General features: G+C 42.1%; 1 protein-coding gene across 2 annotated transcripts in view; it reads left to right on the top strand.

Moving 5' to 3' along the window:
• KIAA1217 (KIAA1217 ortholog) overlaps positions 1–18,533 on the top strand; it is a 755,207-nt gene that overhangs the window by 31,940 nt on the left and 704,734 nt on the right. For both annotated transcript variants that reach the window (XM_086714730.1, XM_086714731.1), the window contains exon 2: positions 6,056–6,131. The gene's annotated coding sequence lies outside the window, so the exon portion shown is untranslated. The remainder of the gene's footprint in view (positions 1–6,055; positions 6,132–18,533) is intronic.

The following is an 18,533-nucleotide window of genomic DNA, read 5'->3' as shown; positions in this document are numbered from 1 at the left end:
ATTTATTTTGGGGGGTATTTTTATTTGATTAATTTTTATTAAATTAATTTTTATAAAAAACTTACATCCAAGTTAGTTAGCATATAGTGCAACAATGATTTCAGGAGTAGATTCCTTAATGGCCCTTACCCATTTAGCCCATCCCCCCTCCCACAACCCCTACAGTAACCCTCTGTTTGTTCTCCATATTTGAGTCTCTTATGTATTGTCCCCCTCCCTGCTTTTATATGATTTTTGCTTCCTTTCCATTATGTTCATCTGTTTTGTATCTTAAAGTCCTCATATGAGTGAAGTCATATATTTGTCTTTCTCTGACTAATTTCACTTAGCATAATATCTTCTAGTTCCATCCACATAGTTGCAAATGGCAAGATTTCATTTTTTTTTTTGATTGCCGAGTAATACTTCATTGTATATACATACCACATCTTCTTTATCCATTCATCCATTGATGGGCATTTGGGTTCTTTCCATACTTTGGCTATTGTGGATAGTGCTGCTATAAACATTGGGTTTCGAAACAGCATACCTGTATCTTTTGGATAAATGCCTAGTAGTGCAATTCCTGGGTCATAGGGTAATTCTATTTTTAATTTTTTGAGGAACCTCCAGACTTTTCCAGAGTGGCTGCACCAGTTTGCGTAGCCACCAGCAGTGCAAAAGAGATCCTCTTTCTCCGCATCTTTGCCAACATCTGTTGTTGCCTGAGTTGTTAATGACTGCCATTCTGACAGGTGTGAGGTGGTAAAAATTATATGATCATTTTAATAGATGCAGAAAAAGCATTTGACAAAATTCAGTATCGATTTACGATAGAAACTCAACAAAGTGGGTATAGATGGAACATACCTCACCATAATAAAGACCACACATGACAAACTCACAGCTAACATCATACTCAAGGACGTAAAGCTGAAAGTTTTTCCTCTGTGATCAGGAACAAGACAAGAATGCACATTCTTGCCACTTTTATTCAACAGGGTACTGGAAGTCCTAGCTATGGCAATCAGATAAGAAAAAGAAATAAATGGCACCCAAATCAGTGAGGAAAGAGTAAAACCATCAGTATTTACAGATGACATGATACTATATATAGAAAACTCTAAAGACTCCAGCAAAAACTATCGGAACTAATAAATGAATTCTGTAAAGTTACAGGCTATAAAATAACATACAGAAATCATTTGCATTTCTATACACTAATGAACCATCAGAAAGAGAACTGAAGAAAACAGTCCCATTTATAATAGCATCAAAAAGAATGAAAAACCTAGGGAATAAATTTAACCAAGGGGGTGAAAGGCTTGTACTTTGAAGTTACTATGTTTTTTAATGTTTATTTATTTTTGAAAGAGTGCAAGCAGGGGAGGGGCAGACAGAGGGGGACAGAGGATCTGAAGCGGTCTCTGCACTGACAGGCTGACAGCAGCAAGCCGTATGTGGGGCTTGAACTCACAAACTGCGAGATCATGACCTGAGCTGAAGTTGGATGCTCAACCGACTGAGCCCCCCAGGTGCCCCTGAAGTTATTTTTAAAGTTTGTCACATGTTTGGATTTTTTAGCAATGTTTTGTTTGCTTTTGCTTTTTTCTTTAAATTTTTAAAAATTACATCCCACTCTGTGCAACTTCTGCAATATGGTATTTCTGTGAATTATCTGTGTTGTTGCATTTAGATATAGTGTATCCATATTTATCCTGATAAATTTTTAGTTGAGAGAGTACACTCCAATTTATTCATCTATTATCTTGCATTTGAGTTTTGTCCACTTTGTTACTGTTATAAATAATACTGTTATGAATGTTATAAATAAGGATCTACTAATGTACATGTGCAAGAATTCTACAAAGTGTTCTTCTGAAAACAGAATTGGTGGGTTGTGGGGTATGAAAAGCTTCAGTTTTAGTGTTAAGGCTGCATTGTTTTTGGAAGGAGGGGCATATGATTTTAACTTTCCCCAGTGATGTGTAAGAGTTCTTATTGGTCTGCATCCTTGCCTGTACTTTGTATTGTTAGACTTTTAATTTTTTATAAATGTATGGAAGTCAAATGGGACATTATTATGATTTTCTCAAAAAAAAGTTTTTTAATGTTTATTTATTTACTTTTGAGAGAGAGAGAGACAGCATGAGTTGGGGAGGGACAGAGAGAGAGAGAGAGAGAGAGAGAGAGAGAGAGAGAATTCGAAGCAGCCTCCAGGTTCGGAGCTGTCAGCACAGAGCCTGATTCAGGGCTTGAACCCACAGACTGTGAGATCATGACCTGAGCCAAAGTTGAACACTCAGTTGACTGATCCACCCAGGTGCCCCTACATCTTGATTTTAAAATTACATTTTATTTAAAATTATTTATTTAAAATAATTTTATTTTATTTAAAATTACGTTTGATTACTGACAAGATTGAACATCTTCTTATTAGTTTATTTGCCATTTGTGGTCCTTCTTCTGTGAAATGCCTGTTGTGTCTTTTGCCTGTTCTTCTACTGTATTATTTGCTTTATTCTCACTGGGTTCAAGGAGTTTTTAAAAATATATTATGAACCCTACTCCTCTAATGGTTGTAGGTGTTGTATATAGTCTTCTTTCAGGTTTTGACTTGTCTTTTCACTTTATTTATAGTATTATTTTTTAAACAGCTTAATTGTGGGGGAGGGCACCTGAGTGGCTCAATCGGTTAAGCCTCCAACTGTGGCTCAGGTCTGATCTCACTGTTGGTGAGCTTGAGCCCTGTTTAGGGTAAACATGAGCCCCTCTTCTCTCTTCCTCTGTCCCTCCTGGGATTCTCTCTCTCTCTCTCTCTCAAAACAAACAAACAAACAAACAAACAACAACAACAAACAAATGGAATTATACAGTATGCATTCAGTTTTGCCTGGCTGCATTCACTCAGTATAATTATTTTGGATTCATCCATATTGTTGCATATATAAGTAGTTCATTCATTTTTTATTGCTAAGTAATATTCAATTATATGGATATATTACAATTTGTTTATCCAGTCACATTTTGTTAGATATTTGCATTGTTTGTTTTTAGGCTATTGAAAACAAAGACATTCATAGAAGCCTTTGTATGAACATGTGTTTCTTTCTCTCTTGGCATACCTAGAAGTAGGATGGCTTGGGTGTATGATAGGTGTACATTTAAATTTTACGAGAGTGCCCAACTGTTTTCCAAAGTAGTTGTACCATTTTACACTCTAACTAGCAGTGTTTGAGGGTTTCTTCATGGTATCTTTTTGTGAACAGAAATTCTTAATTTTAAGTTAGCTGAATGCATTGATAATTTCTTTTATTACCTCTTTTTTCATGTTATTTAAGAAGTTCCTCCCTACCTGAGACCATAGTGATACTCTCCTTTATGTTAAACTTTTTTAGGTTTTGACTCTTGAGTTCAAGTCTTTAATCCTTTGGTGCGGTGAGCATGATATGATGTGGAATTCAATTTCATTTTTGCCAGATGGCCGACGAGTTGTCTTAGCACCATGTATCACATGTCTGTCCTTTCTCTTGTGGGCTTCAACACCACCTCTGCCCTACATCATGTTTTCATATATGAGAGGCTCAGAGTGTCATCTCTGTTCTGTTTCGTTTGTCTAAGTCAGTGCCACACCATGGTGATCAATCACTATAGTTTAAAAAAATTTTTTTTTTGACATTTATTTATTTTTGAAAGAGAGAATGAGGGAGTGTGCATGAGGGAGCACACGCAAGAGAGTGCATAAGTAGGGGAGGGACAGAGAGAGGGAGACAGAGGATCCAAAGCAGGCTCCTCGCTGTGAGTCCAGAGCCTGAGGCAGACTCGAACCCATGAACGGTGAGATCATGTCCTGAGCAGAAATCAAGAGTTGGCCGCTTAACCGACTGAGCCACCCAAGCGCCCCAATCAATCACTATAGTTTTATTATAAGTCCTAAGATCTGGTAGTGCAAATCCTTTCACCTTTTTTGTTTTCAAGGACTGTTCTTGCGTTTTGCTCTTCCATATATATTCTGGAATCAACTTTCCAAGTTCTATAAAAACAAAACAAAATAAAACAAAATTTCTGGGATTTTGATTGAATTGCATTTAATTCAAAGTTCAGTTTGAGAAATGAATCTTTAAAAAAGTTAAGTATTCTGACCCAGGAACATGACATTTCTTTCTCTTTGAGCGTTTAGTGTCTTTCGGAAAAATTTTACATTTTTTTCCATGGATGTTTCGCAGACATTTGTTAGGTTTATTCCAAGATTTTACATATTGAAGGTAGATAGTCTGTTTTAAATTCTACTAGTACTTACATTGAAATTTTAAGAAGAATTAATTGCTTGCTTTTCAAATTTCCCTCCCATTATCCTCTGTCTCAGTGCACACACAGGTTTACACTTCTATGAATTTAATATGGAATTCGACACACAGAAAAACAAATCTTTTCGAACATGTCTTTTTTTTTCAATAAATGTGTGTTTTGCATTCTGTTTCAGTTACTATAATGATAATAATTAAAATTATATTTGTTAGACTATATTATTTTTGTCACAACTATGAATAATATATTTATTGAATTATCTCCAGGCAGTTAACCAGTTTCAATGCCTACTGGTTAGTTATTTCCTGTTAAACGCCTTCAGTTTTTGAACTTACAGTTTCATTAACCTCCTGGTGAGCTGGAATATGTCATCAGTCAATTTTTGTAAGAAACTTATTGGGTGGTAAATTTATCAGCCTTTTTCATCCGCTGGCTGATATTTTTTTATAACATTCTTCATTTGCAGGTGTATTTAACATATGTTGCCCTAACATATGAATAGCACATACTATTTATAAAATTCTTGAATCATAAACTCTCTTCCTCCATGTGTTATAAACTGCCTTGTCGTCTGGCATTTACAGTTATAGAGGAGATATTGGAAAAGAAACTGTAGTTGGATTTTTTCCCTCAGTTTGGTTGGTTTTAGGACTCCTTAAAAAATTCTTTAAGTTTAAAATTTTTATGAGGCTATGTCATAATATTTATTTCTGCTTGTTAAGCTTTTCTGGAAGATGTTAAACTATCAATTTCTGATCTCAAGTTTGCTTTTTTAGGTCTGGAATATTTTATCCTCTCCAACCTCCTATTATCTGTTCTTTTACTCTTCGGGTTTCTCTCCAAGATCTGTCCTTCAAGTACACCATTCCCTTTGTGCGTATTTTTTTTTTTTAACAACTTTATTCATTTGGCTCTTATTCTGGGGATGCTTCTCAAGTTTATTCCCCACAGTATGAATTGATTTTATGTATGCCTACTGATTTTGTTTCAGCCACTACATATTTCATTTTGCTACACTTGTGTCTTATTTCAGACAGTTCTTATTTAATCATTCTTTAATCATATTGGGCTCAGAAAGCAGATAGTGTTCAAAATGTTTTTCTGTTTATTAAAGTCTGTGTGAAAGGAACACAATACGGGATTTTTCTTTAAGCCATATACTTTGCTTTCTCTTTTCTTAGACAAGAGAAGTTTACAGATAGATAATGGATTAATTTAGCACATATTTACTGAGCACTTGCTACATGCCAGGCACAGTTCCAGACACTGGGGATACAGCAGTGAACAAAATAGGCACATGCACACACAAATCCCTACACGCTTGGAGGCTATCGTCCTCAGAGCAGACACGGGGAATAAGCAAACAAATAAAACACTCGTGCATCAGGTGGAGAAGTGATCTAGAGAAAAGTAGAATGAGGTGCATGGGGGTGCCCGTGGGCTGCTTTCACACTAAGAAGTTACCAGTATTTGGGGGAGAAGACTCCAGGTGCAAAAAACTGCTAGTCCAGGATCCTTCGGCAGGAGTATGCCTGGTGGATGTGAGGACTAACAAGGATGGTTAGTCAAGCCAGGTGGTTTGAGTTTAGCCAGCGAGGGAGGGGCTGACCTCTAGGAAGTGACGTCGGGAGGCACCGAGGACCGGATCACGTAGGGCTTCTTGGCTTTGACTTGTTTCTTCATGACATGGGTATGCGGCAGGGGATTTGAGAACAGAGATGTGACATGACACGATCTTAAGTTTTTTTGTTTTTTTTTTTTTTAACAGCATCACTCTGGCTTCTGGGTTGGAAATTGACGGCAGAGGCCGGAAGACCAGCTGAGAGGCTGCTGCAGTGACCCAGGTAAGGGATGCTGGTGACCCGGGCCAGGTGGTAGTGGTGGAGAAGTGCCAGCTTTAGATCTGTTTTTTATATATTTTGAAGCAGACGTAACATGATTGGCTGAAGCTTTGGATGTCAGGTGAAAGAAAGAAAGAATTAAGGATGAGTTTGAGGCTATTTGCCTGAGAACTGGCATAGACTTGCTACCTCTGAGCAGGAGAAGACAGAGAGAGGAGAAGATTTGGGAAGAGGAGGGCTTCTGTTTTATATGTCATAGGTGTGAGAGGCCTCCTGGATATGTCAGCAGAGCCGATGTGTAGACAACTGGACACAGTAGTGTGAAGTTCAAGGGAGAGGTCAGGCTGGAGAAATGACTTGAGAGTTATCAGTGGATGAACGGTGTTTGAAACTGTGATTCCGGTGACACCAAAGGGAAAACTGTAGATAAGTAAGCGTGCTGACATTTTCACCTGTTTCATTCACTTTTGAGTTTGACTTGATCTTATTTCTGCAGTTGTCCTGGGGGATTGGCTTTAGGGCTTCTCCTGCGTCTGTGAGCATGTTGGGTTACTTTGTTTTGTTTCCTTTCGCCAGTGTGGAAGGTCCATCTGGGTCTGTGTGGGAGCAGGTACAGGGTGGGAGGTTTGCGCTCACCTCATCACTGCTGAGTGCAGAAGTTTTCTTCTAGACCTAAAGATGGTGTGCAGGTTGATAGAAAAACATCTTTGGTGCCTGGGATAACGGAGACATTCATCAGATCCTGGTTTGTTCTGTTGGATGCGGATTTCCCACTCCTCCTTCAGTTTGGTTGCCTACCACATTGTCCGGCCCCAGCTCTGCTGTTTCTTCAGCTCACAGACCAGGGCGGTGAGCATGGCACTGAGGCCTGGGTAATCGTCGCATTCCCGGACAAGGAGTTTGTCCAGTGGTGGACATACAGGCCCATCGAGTCGTTCCTGGGACTGATACAAGGCTGTCGGGAGAAAGAAACCCTCTTTCCATGGGAGCTACTGAACTAAAACAGTCCTGGAATTGATAGTTGTTACTCCTTTGCTGCATAGAGGGAGCATGTTTAGAGGAGGAGAGAATGCAGCTTTCATAAAGAGGAAAGGCCAGGTGAGAGATGGGAGAGAATATGTGCCCTAACAGCATTGTTTAAAGATCTTGCCCTGAGCTGCATCTGAAGTCACTGTTGGGCAGCTCCTTGCTTGCTTGCTTGCTTCTTTCCCGTATCTTTCCTCTCCTTCCTTTATTCTTTTCTTTCCTCCCCCGCTTCTTTCTGGAATATGCTTTTTGGAATTGGCTTTCTCTTCCTTTGCAGTTGGAATAGTTCTCATTTCATGCCTGTTCAATCCTTCAGGCAATCCTCAGGCCCAGGTATGGGAAATAAGGGTCTTTACAAATGGTTCATTGAAGAAAAGAGGCACATTTAGATGCTTAGCTCAACTCTTTTTTTTCTGTATCTCAGAGATGCCATCACTGTCGTTTCGGGATATGTTTTTCTACAGTCACACAGGCAGGACTTACAGAGCCAGCCCTGGACGTCCTGAGTTGCCAGCTGAGACTGGAATAAGGGTCAGTGGTGAATGAGTTCATTACAGTCCTTTCCTCCCAGTTCCTATTTTAGTGGAGGACAGATATCAAACAAATAGATGCAATTTAAATAGTAAAGCAGACAAGTGCAAGGGAGCCCGGGGTCAGTTCTGGAAAGGAAGGGCCACTCTGAGGAGGTATTTTCGAATATCATAAGAGCAAAGTAAGTGCACGAACATGTGGTGGTCTGGGTGGATGCAGTCCAGGCCGAGGAAATAGTGAGGGCCCTGAGAGAGAATGAGCTTTTGTATGCAACTGCCAGAACGCTTTTATGGAAAGAACGGGGTGAAGGATGATGAGAATGGCAATCAGAGTTGTACAGGGACCTGGTCCTGTCCAGCCTCGGGTGTGATGGCAAGGATTTGGGATGTTCTGAAGAGACGAACTCCCTGGGGGTGAAATCAGGGAGGGCTGCTGGGAGGAGGTGGCAGGACCAGGAATGACAGCCTGAGCTCTTCCCCCGCCCCATGTAAACCTCTTTCCCCTTCACTGCAGCCTTGGGGGAAGGAGGGCAGTGGGGGCAGGGTCTGCAAGCCACAGTAGGATTTTGGTATTTGTCCAAGAGCAGTGAGGAGCTATGGAAGGATTTTAAGCAGCAACGGGCTCAGGTTGGATCCTCACTGCCGTATTCTACTCGGAACCAGAGGAAGGGAGCGTTACATAGTAGAAGTCTCGGTTATCCCTCGCTCCCCCCTCCAAAACATGTTTAAGATTGTCAACAACAGAAATAAAACTTCCTCTAATCCGCACCTTTCCCCCAGCCCCTCAAAAAAAGAAACCAATGAGTGTACTAAGGAACTTTGGGTTGGCTTTGAACAGGGAAGTGATGTGATTCAATGTCTGCTTTAAAACCGTCACTAATGTTCTGTGGCAGACTGACCAAGCTCCCTTTCACTTGTCTGCTTTACTATTTAAGTTGCGTCTATTTATTTGATATCTGTGTCTCCCACCAAAATAAGGACTGGGAGGAAAGGACAGGGAGACCAGTTAAGGGCTGACGCCGTGGTCCAGGGGCGAGGCCATGGTGACTTGGACCAGAGTGGTAGTGCCAGAGAGTCATCAGAAAGCAGGGGTTAAAGCCGATGAGGCTTGCTGATGGAGTGATCACAGGGTTTGAGCACATGACATAAGTGTCATGTTGCCTGAATGAAGAAGTTCTTGTGCCACTTTACTGATAGGGGCAAGTCTTAGGGGCAGATTTTGAGAGAGGGTGCAAAAAGGTCTATGTGAGCTCTGTTGTGTTAAGATACCACCAGACATCCAGAAGGGGATGTGTGCCGGGTGGATTTGTCTGGAGCTCTGGCGAGAGGCCAGGGAAGCAGATAACTTGAGGGATTCAATGGCATGCGGGTGGATTTAAGGGTGTTGTGCTTGGTGACAAGTCCTGGCGTGTGAGTGTGGGGAAGCTGGAGACCTGAGCTCTTGGAAGATCTAAAAGAAGAGGCTTCTAGACTTGAGAGGGGCTGTCACAAAGCAGGTCACCAGGGTGGTGTGGAGCCCCGGAGACCGTGTGCACCAGTGTGTTCAGGAGAAGGGGGGTGTGATAAGATATTGCTGAGTGGCCACGTATAATGGGGAGTGGGAAGTCTTTGCTGGATTTGCCTTCATCGTCATAGAACATCAAGGCCGGGGTATGGGAGAGGTGGAGAACACTCTAGGTAGGGACTGACTCTGGACCAAGTGTAGAGTGGGCAGTCCCTCTTACGTGCCAGCCACTGAGGCCGACCAGGGTGTGCAGATGCTGCCCAAACCGTCTTGCCTCTGCTAGAATATCATAAGCGACGGGCTGGATTGTCTGACGAAAAGACCAAAATGGCGCCACCACTGCTGTGGTGGAGAGAAAGGCAGATTGCTGGGAGTTTCAGTAAGATGAAGATTATTTTGTTATCTTTATGTGTGATGTTAGAATGTGACCTGCACAGGAAACCTGAATGAGAAGCTCAGGACAGAACTGCAGTCCGCAAGGGGCGCCTGGGGGGCTCAGTTGCTTGAGCATCCAACTCTTGATTTCAGCCCAGGTCATGATCTCACCGTTTGTGAGTCTGAGCCCCGCATCAGGCTCGGTGCTCCCAGTGCATTGTCTGCTTGAGATTCTCTCTCTTGCTCTCTCTCTGCCTCTCCCCTGTTACTCTGTCTCTCTCTCTCTCTCAAAATAAATAAACTTAAAAAATTTGTTTGAATAAATAAAAAATAAAAATAAAAAACAAAACTGCAGCTGCTTCTGAGGGACTGCAGGTAGTAGATGAATTTGGCAAAAACCAGTGTTTGTGGTTCTTAGCACAGTCTGTTGGTAATCCCATCCAACATCTATTTCCATGAGTAGCTCAGTTTTATTGTTTCTTTTGCAAATCACCTTTAAGTTGGGTGCCTGACATGTGCTAAAATCAACCTGAGGGAGAAAAACTTCTGTGGCATTTAAAAGGATTTGACATGTGTTAGTTTGGACAATTCCCAGCAAGAGGGGACATTTTATTAGGACATTCCACTGGAATAAATTGCACTCTTTTTTTTAAATGTCTATTTATTTTTATTTTTATTTATTTTTTATATTTATTTTATATACATATAAATACATGTTTTTATTTTATATTTATTGATATTTTATTTTTATTTATTAAACACTGATTTAAATGTTAAGGAGAGAAAGACAGAGTATGAGCAGGGGAGAGGCAGAGAGAGAGGGAGACACAGAATCCAAAGCAGGCTCCAGGCTCTGAGCTGTCAGCACAGAGCCTGATGCGGGGCTCGAACTTACGGACTGTGAGATCATGGCCTGAGCCAAAGTTGGACGCTTAACCGACTTAGCCACCCAGGTGCCCCAGTTGTCTGTACTCTTTTGAAGACAGTACAATTCCATTCACTTTTGGGGGATTAAAGATCTAAAAAATAAGAGGGAATGAGGGCCGTTCTAATATAAACAGTTATAATTATGGAGTTCGCACCCAGCTGGGTGGAGAGAAATGATCAGGACCCACCTCAAGAACACTTCACAGTAAGTTTTATATTTTGGAATTCTTATATTTGAGGGTCGTGTCTGATTAATGAGCTAACTCATCTCTGGAAGGTAGCCTGTCACTCCGAGCTATCCAATGCTGTGAGCCTCTGTTTACAAATTACATTTGTCAAGGTTGGTACTAAGAGAATACGATATAACCAGTAAAACTTGCACCTTCTCATACTTAGACTGGTTTTCTAGAACAGTTTTCACTGGGCTGATGTTTGAATATTTGGTTAACATGACCATGCTTTTTAATGTGTCCTTTCTAATCTTCAGAAGAAATTTAAATGTCTCTGGGAACACAGTTAAAGGAGTAATTAATTTTTCCTGGCAGGGGTCAGGAAAGACTTCGGAGCAAATGTAACATTTGAGGCAAGGCTGGAAAGATGGATTGTTTTCTGGTAGAAAAGGGAAGAAAGCGTTTCATGCGGAGGGGAAGCATGAGCAGGAGCAAGACCACGTGGAAATGCCTCAGGTGCTTGGATCCAGGCCAGTTCCAGTGAAAAAAAGGAATACTTTGGAATTAAGGGCTTTAAAGACAGGAGCAGGCCTTTGTGGTGTCCAGGCTTTCTAGTTAGCAAGTGCATGAGCTGCTAGGCGGCCTGCTGTCTCTGGGGCAGGATTGATCGCCATTTCCTACTGTGGCACTTTCCTGCTGCTTTGACATTTGCATGAACCTGGCAGAGGATGCAGACTGATGTTGCTCAGAACTGAAGATTGATTTTCAGTCCTGGGAGGGTTTGTAGGTGACCTTTAGAGCCAGCTGAACTGGGTGATTGCTCAGAGAACAGACTAGAACGAGTGATGTTAAGGAGGCGCCAACGGTAGGTACCCAAGGTCCGACTTCCAAAGGGCAGGCTCTCCTTGATCACTGTTAACCCAGGTGGGGTCCCCCTCAGACTGTGTCATGAAGGCTGTCAGAGGAGAGGCAGTGTAACCGGTGCCTCCACCATCAGTGCTGGGAAGTACGTGATGGATGCCACCTTGGTGGGTATGCTAGCCCTGGGTATCTTCCCCTCAAAATCAGGATACCCCTGTATTAGGGTTCTGCAGAGAGATAGAATCAATAGAGGGTGTGTGTGTGTGTGTGTGTGTGTGTGTGTGTGGCCGTATCCATACCCATATCCATGAGAGAGAAAGAGAGAGATTTTAAGGAATTGGTTCATGTGATTCTTAGGGCTGACAAATCCAAAAATCTGCAGGGTGGGAGGGCAGGCTGGAGACTCAGGGCAGAGCTCATATTGTAGTTCAAGTCTGAAGGTTGTCGTCCACTGACAGTTTCTTCTTGTTTGGGGAGGTCAGTCTTTGTTCTTTTAGGGCTTCAACTGATTGGACGAGGCCCACCTATATTATGGAGGGTAATCTGTGTTACTCAGTGTCCACTGATTTAAATGTTAATATTATCCGAAAAAACACCCTCACAGAAATATTCGGGATAATGTTTGGCTAAATATCTGGGCATCGTTAACCATCACAACCTCTAAAGACTGCTGTAGAGTGAGGATTCTCTATTAGTCAGTGTCTGTTTATCATCGTTTTGCCAACAAAACAGCAGGGAATTTTTATTATTTCTTCCATGTTGCTATATGCCCAGTACCAACAGCATTCCCTGGCATATAATGAATGCTTAAGAAGTGTTTTTATAAATTGAATGAATAATAGAATAAACATTGACTTCAGTTATTTGGAAACACAGTACCTGGCACTCCAGTTATCTTCATCCTGGCCAGAATGTTTGTGCTAACATGATATGATTGCCCAGAGTTGCTCCGTATGTCTGGCTTGAGCCTCTGCATCTTCCCAGACGTAACGTAGGCATCTTTGGAAGTTGATTGTAACTTTTTCATGTTGCTGATTACCATGGATACCCTGGGAACAGCCTCCGCTGCACTGTGATTTGGCGTGTTCCATTGGGCGGCTCTTAGCCGAGCGAGAACCCTCATTGAATCATCTGAGGAATCTCAGTTATTTTAGTTGTGTGTGTATATATATATATGATATATATGATATATATCATATATATCATATATATATATATGTGGTATATATAATAGTATATACCATCTCTGTATCGGGAGAGGGCTGAAGAGAGAAAGTTCATCAGGGAGGGGGTGCAAATGCGAAGGGCAATGGAGAAAAACATCTGCTTCTGATTTTGTCCACAAGCGAGCAAAGACTGATCCATGCTTAGGTTGCTCGCAATGTTCAGATTTTCCTGTTGTTTCGCACCCTTTTTTCAAAAGCTTATTTATTTATTTTAAGAGAGACAGAGACAGCGCAGGTGGTGGGAGGTGCGGAGAGAGAGGGAGAGAGAGAGTATCCCAAACAGGCTCCACACTGCCAGCGCAGAGCCCAGTCTGGGTCTCGAATCCACAAAGCTGTGAGATCATGACCTGAGCCCAAACCAAGAGCTGGACACTCACCCGACTGAGCCCCCCGGGCGCCTCTAGTTTGCACCCTGTGTAAACACTGACGTTATTCTAAGGACTGTGCTGGACATTTTTGCACCATGTTCCCTGCCCTCCATTAACCTACATCCCAGATAGGTGTCTGGGAGGCAGAGGTGTGTGTTCAACTTTTCTACCTGGTGTGCCAACATTATTTGTACGGGTTAGAATTTGAGTGAGAACTTCTGTGGGAAAACAGAGCGGTTGGGGTGATGGCGAAGGGGATCGTTCTCTGCCAGCTGCGATGGGGAAAGAGGTCTAGAGATGGGGTTGGAAGGATTAAACAAAGTGCCAAAGAACATTTGCTTGGTTGGAGTGAAGGAAAGGGAAAGACCGTAGGAGGTGAAGAAGGAATCAAGAAAGCTGGCAGAAGGGCCTCAGGACCACCAGAAGGAGCCATTTAGGAAGCGAAGACTACGGGGCCCAGAGAATCTTACTGACCCATAAGAATATCTCTTTTGGGGGCGCCTGGGTGGCTCAGTTGGTTAAGCGTCCGACTTCAGCTCAGGTCATGGTCTCATGGTTTGCAGGTTTGAGCCCCGCGTCGGGCTCTGTGCTGACAGCTCAGACCCTGGAGCCTGCTTCATATTCTGTGTCTCCCCACCTCTCTGCCCCTCCCATACTCATGCTCTATCTCTCTCTGTCTCTCAATAATAAATAAACATTAAAAAAAAGTATCTCTTTTGAGAAACACTTTATAGTGTCTGACACTCAGCCCGTAGGGATGTGATATGATCAAAATATTTGGCAAGAAAAAAGACCTCTTTGTGTCTCTGCAGAGGAAACTAGCAAGAAACGGGGGGCGGCTGAGGGGCTAGCTAGGGTTTTGTCTTGAGGAATAAAAGAGAAAGGAAGGGGATGAAGGTGTTGGAGGAAGTATTGGCATTTTATTTCTTCTAGAATTTGGATGAAGACTGTGATACATCTTTTACTTGCTGGTCTTCTGACCCTGGGTGATTGGGGTGACTCTCAGAGGTTATTTGAGGAGTTGAACAGTGTGGTGGGTTAAAAACTGCAGTCTTGAGGCAACAAGAAGGGAAGGGTTTGAGAAAATACAATATAGGTGTCTGGGTGGCTCAGTCAGTTAAGCAAATGACTTTGGCTCAGGTCATGATCTCGCAGTTCATGAGTTTGAGCCCTGCATCAGGCTCCCTGCTGTCAGCACAGAGCCCACTTGGGATCTTCTGTCTCCACCTCTTTCTACCCTTACCCCACTCATGCATGCATTCTCTCTCTCTCTCTCTCTCCCAAAAAATGAATAAAACATTTTAAAAAATATGTACTACCAACGCAACTGCAAATCAGCCTCTTGGGTCCGGGGAGAACATGTCAGGATGAGGTGACTATCAAGACCGTGGGAGTTGAGACAATTAAGACAGCACATTCCTCATTAGGAAAGAATCAAAACTAGATCCCAGAGGAGGAGTCACAGATGGTGAGGGAAGTGATGAAGGTGAGCATCCGAAAGTGACACAAAAGTTAGAAGGATACCAAGGTCAGGGTGGATTCCCTTAGAACCATGATGTAGAACTGGCGGGCTCCTTTGCAAAAGGTCCAGCTTCTTCCTGACGCTTCCAGCTTCCTCCTGTATGTGTGACTGACACTGGGGAATACATCCTCCCGTCTCCCATTGTCCTGCACTCCCTGGGCCCACAGTCTAACCAGGTCTAGGCTGGTTTTGTAATGAGAACCAAGTCCCAGAAGCTACTATTGTGTCCCACGTTTGGATTCCCTGAGAAGCCCTACTAATCAGGACCTCCCCATTTGGGGTGAATTCCACTGGAAACCCCAAGGCTAATAGCTCCTCCAGATTGCACACCCCTGCTATTTTTAGTTCCTTCTCAAAATTAAAGTCCCTAGAAGGTATGTTACCTCTTCTGCATAGTCTGGCCTGCTGTGTGCTTCTCCTCCTGACCCAGCCTCCACCACTGCCGTCCTCCAAAACCTATGCCCTGTGCCTTACGGAGAACTGGTTTCCTAGTGAACAAAAGTCCCTTCTTTTACCCCCTTCTTCAGTGGAAGCTATTACCTTTGAGTGTCTTTCTTTCTTCCTTCCTTCCTTTCTTTCTTTCTCTCTCTCTCCCTTCCTTCCTTCCTTCCTTCCTTCCTTCCTTCCTTCCTTCCTTCCTTCCCTCCCTCCCTCTCTGTTTCTTTCTTTCTTTCTTTCTTTCTTTCTTTCTTTCTTTCTTTCTTTCTTTCTTCTTTCTTTCTCTCTCTCTCTCTTCCTTCCTTCCTTCCTTCCTTCCTTCCTTCCTTCCTTCCTTCCCTCCCTCCCTCCCTCCCTCCCTCCCTCTCTGTTTCTTTCTTTCTTTCTTTCTTTCTTTCTTTCTTTCTTTCTTTCTTTCTCTCTCTCTCGCTTTCTTTCTTTCTTTCTTTCTTTCTTTCTTTCTTTCTTTCTTTCTTTCTTTCTTCTTAGAGAGAGAGAGAACACAAGTGGGGGAGAGGGGCAGAGGGAGAGAGTGAGAAAGTATCTTAGGCAGGCTCCATGCTCAGCGAGGAGCTTGACACAGAGCTTGATCACATGACCATGGGATCATGATCTGAGCCAAGATCAAGAGTCAGATGCTCAACTAACCGAGCCCTCTAGGTGCCCCCTGCCTTTGAGTTTTAACGGACATCTTCCTCCATCTCAAGGCTTCCACATTTGCAGCAGCCTCCCTACTGTAGGTTCTTTGAGAGCAGGAAGCACATGTGATGTGTTTACCAAGAATCTTCCCAGCATCTAACACAGTGTCCAAAATAGCAGCTACTCAAGAAATACTTCTTAAATGAACGAATGAGTGCATGCATGTAGAATCTGCTCTTTTGCCACAGCGTGTGTACTAAGAGCCAGGAGTCCCTTTTCCTGAATTACTGTCAACGGCGGTCCTCACTTTTGTCCCCCATGTCATGAAGCCTTTGCCGTCTGGCTCCTGCCTTGCTGCTACACCAAGTCTGGAGTAACTTCAGTGCCCTGCCACCACTTGGAATTATGCCACAGCTGACATTTTTGTTCTCATTGGTGGAGCTTTCTAGAAGTGGGTATTCATAGGCCATGAAAATGTTCTTTACACTCTTATCTCCAATTCCTCACCTCCAAGTGCATCCTAATTCAGTCCAGCTGAGCATTTGTACAACCAAGATTCCCGACTCCCTATCATCCTTCTTCTTTTTATTAAATTCACTGCACTTTTCTGTCTTTAGCTCAGTTGAGAACTTAGCAACACTTGCCAATTTTGGCCATGATTGCCTTGAAACATTTGTCCTTGGCTTTCTCTAGACTTACTCTTACAGTTTCTTCCTTCCTCTCCTTCTCCATCTGTCTTTATTCGCTTCTCTCTGTGCCCATTTCTAAAACATTAGTGCTTTCTTAGTGTTTAGTCTTTTTTTTTTAAGCTTATTTATTTATTTTGAGGGAGAGAGAGAGAGAGCATGCAAACAGGAGAAGGGTAGAGAGAGAGAGGGAGAGAGAGAATCTGAAGCAGGCTCCACACTGTCCGCACAGAGCTGGACATGGGGCTCGATTCCATGAAATGTGAGATCATGACCGGAGCTAAACTCAAGAGTTGGATACTTAACTGACGGAGCCACCCAGGTCCCCTAGTGTTCAGTCTTCTGCTCTTTTTTTTCTTAACCCTAAATTTTCTACCTGTGCTGTCCTCTGGCACCCCCTGAATAATCATTTGCATTAGAGATGTCTTCCTAATTTAGATCCATCTCCTATCAGCTTATGAGGTCTAGATAGATATCTTGCTCCTATGTACTAATTGTACATAAAGGGCTAAAATTGACCTCAAATTCAACCTGTTATAAATGGAACACATCATTCCCAACCAACTCTCCAACTTTGCTTTGTCCCCAGTATTTTCTTTTTTCATAACCTTCCTTGTATGCCTTGATTCCTTTTCATTCTCTTGAACCTCACTCCCACAGCCTTCTTTGCGTCATTATTACTTATTGCCTGGGTTAGCTTGGTTCTTTCTGAAGCTGCTTTCCAGGTATCTACTCCTAACTGCATCCCATTTAATATCCAAAGTGTCAACTTTCTAAAATAAAAATCTGATCATGTCATTCTCCTGCTTAAAACCTTTCACTTCTTCTGCGTTGCCCTTAGTGAAACTCGAAACTTTTTGGCATAGCCTGCAACAATCCTTCAAAATCTAACCTAAAGTATACTTATTGAATAAATGAATAACTAATTTAAGAGCTTGAATGAGAGGCCATGATGGACTAATGGTGGCATAAATGCAGGAGAGTTCCAATAGCAGCATCCTGGGAGAATGAACTTGGTCTTGTTTTATATTATCATTAATACATTCAAGTACTCCCTTAGCTTGGAAATATTTGAAGTTTAGTGCTTCGTCAGAAAGTACACACCTTGTCTTTCCTACCCATAACAAGCTGGCCATTAGAGTGCCTTCTACAATGCTGTGTGCGGTGTCCTATGCTCAGGAATGGATGTGTTGTCTGGGAGGGTTTTTTCATTCACAGATTTTAATAACTTAAACCAATAAGAGTTCTATGTGCTGAAGTATTTTGAAACGTAAGCGAAAACCGTGTCTTCTGGTTTTCAGTTCCCCATATTATGCGTCATGAGGTCCTTACAGGAGCTTAAAATGTCTTTTCGATAATAGGATACTATTTTTCCACCTCTTCCCTAGTGTCCTTGAATTTACTTTCAGTATGAAAAAAATACTCAATTTCATCCCATTTTACTGTGATTGATGAAATTAATTTGTCAGTGTGGCTAATGGTCTTGCAAATCAAATAATTTCCTCGGTTTAGCAAATCTGGTTGAAGAAAAATGTGAAGAAGAAGTTTTAACCTCCTGGCTTCCTTTACTATATTCAGAGATGTCTCCAGGGGTTTCCTGTCAGATTATGTGTCTTGAAAGTATTTGTGACTAATTATGGGCAATGGAACCTCAGGTTCAGGTTTTGAAAAATGTTGAGATGAGGGAACATCAGCGGACATATTTTATTGTGTCTACTTTTTAAATAAATTTTCCAGAAGATTGTTTTCATAGGCAAAAAGTGGGTCTGCTGTGTTATTATGTGTTTTGTTTTTGACAGCCGATTCTGTATTTCACACCCCTCAGGTTAGAAGGAAGACAGAGGCAGTTTGTGGGTATTTGTGAGCTCTTGCTAGAGCCAGCTGGATGCTGGCTATCCTTGTTCAGTTATCCTGTGGTGTATGTTAAGCCCAAAATAGTTTTCATAAAGAAACAGATTGAATTTCACTGTGAACATTTTCATCAATTCCTGGAATCTCAGAATGTCATTAATTAGCAGTTGGAAGTGTTGTGTTATGTGTCAGTAGTGATTTAATGAATTGAAATAGTATTAACTTTGCCTTTTTTTTTTTTTGGTTCATAAGACATTTACATTTTATTTACTCTTTAGCTGT

This window comes from Puma concolor, chromosome B4 (assembly GCF_028749965.1).
Source record: "Puma concolor isolate L17-30 chromosome B4, mPumCon1.1.hap2, whole genome shotgun sequence".
Classification (NCBI taxonomy): domain Eukaryota; kingdom Metazoa; phylum Chordata; class Mammalia; order Carnivora; family Felidae; genus Puma; species Puma concolor.
This window is presented reverse-complemented; position numbering and strand designations above follow the sequence as displayed.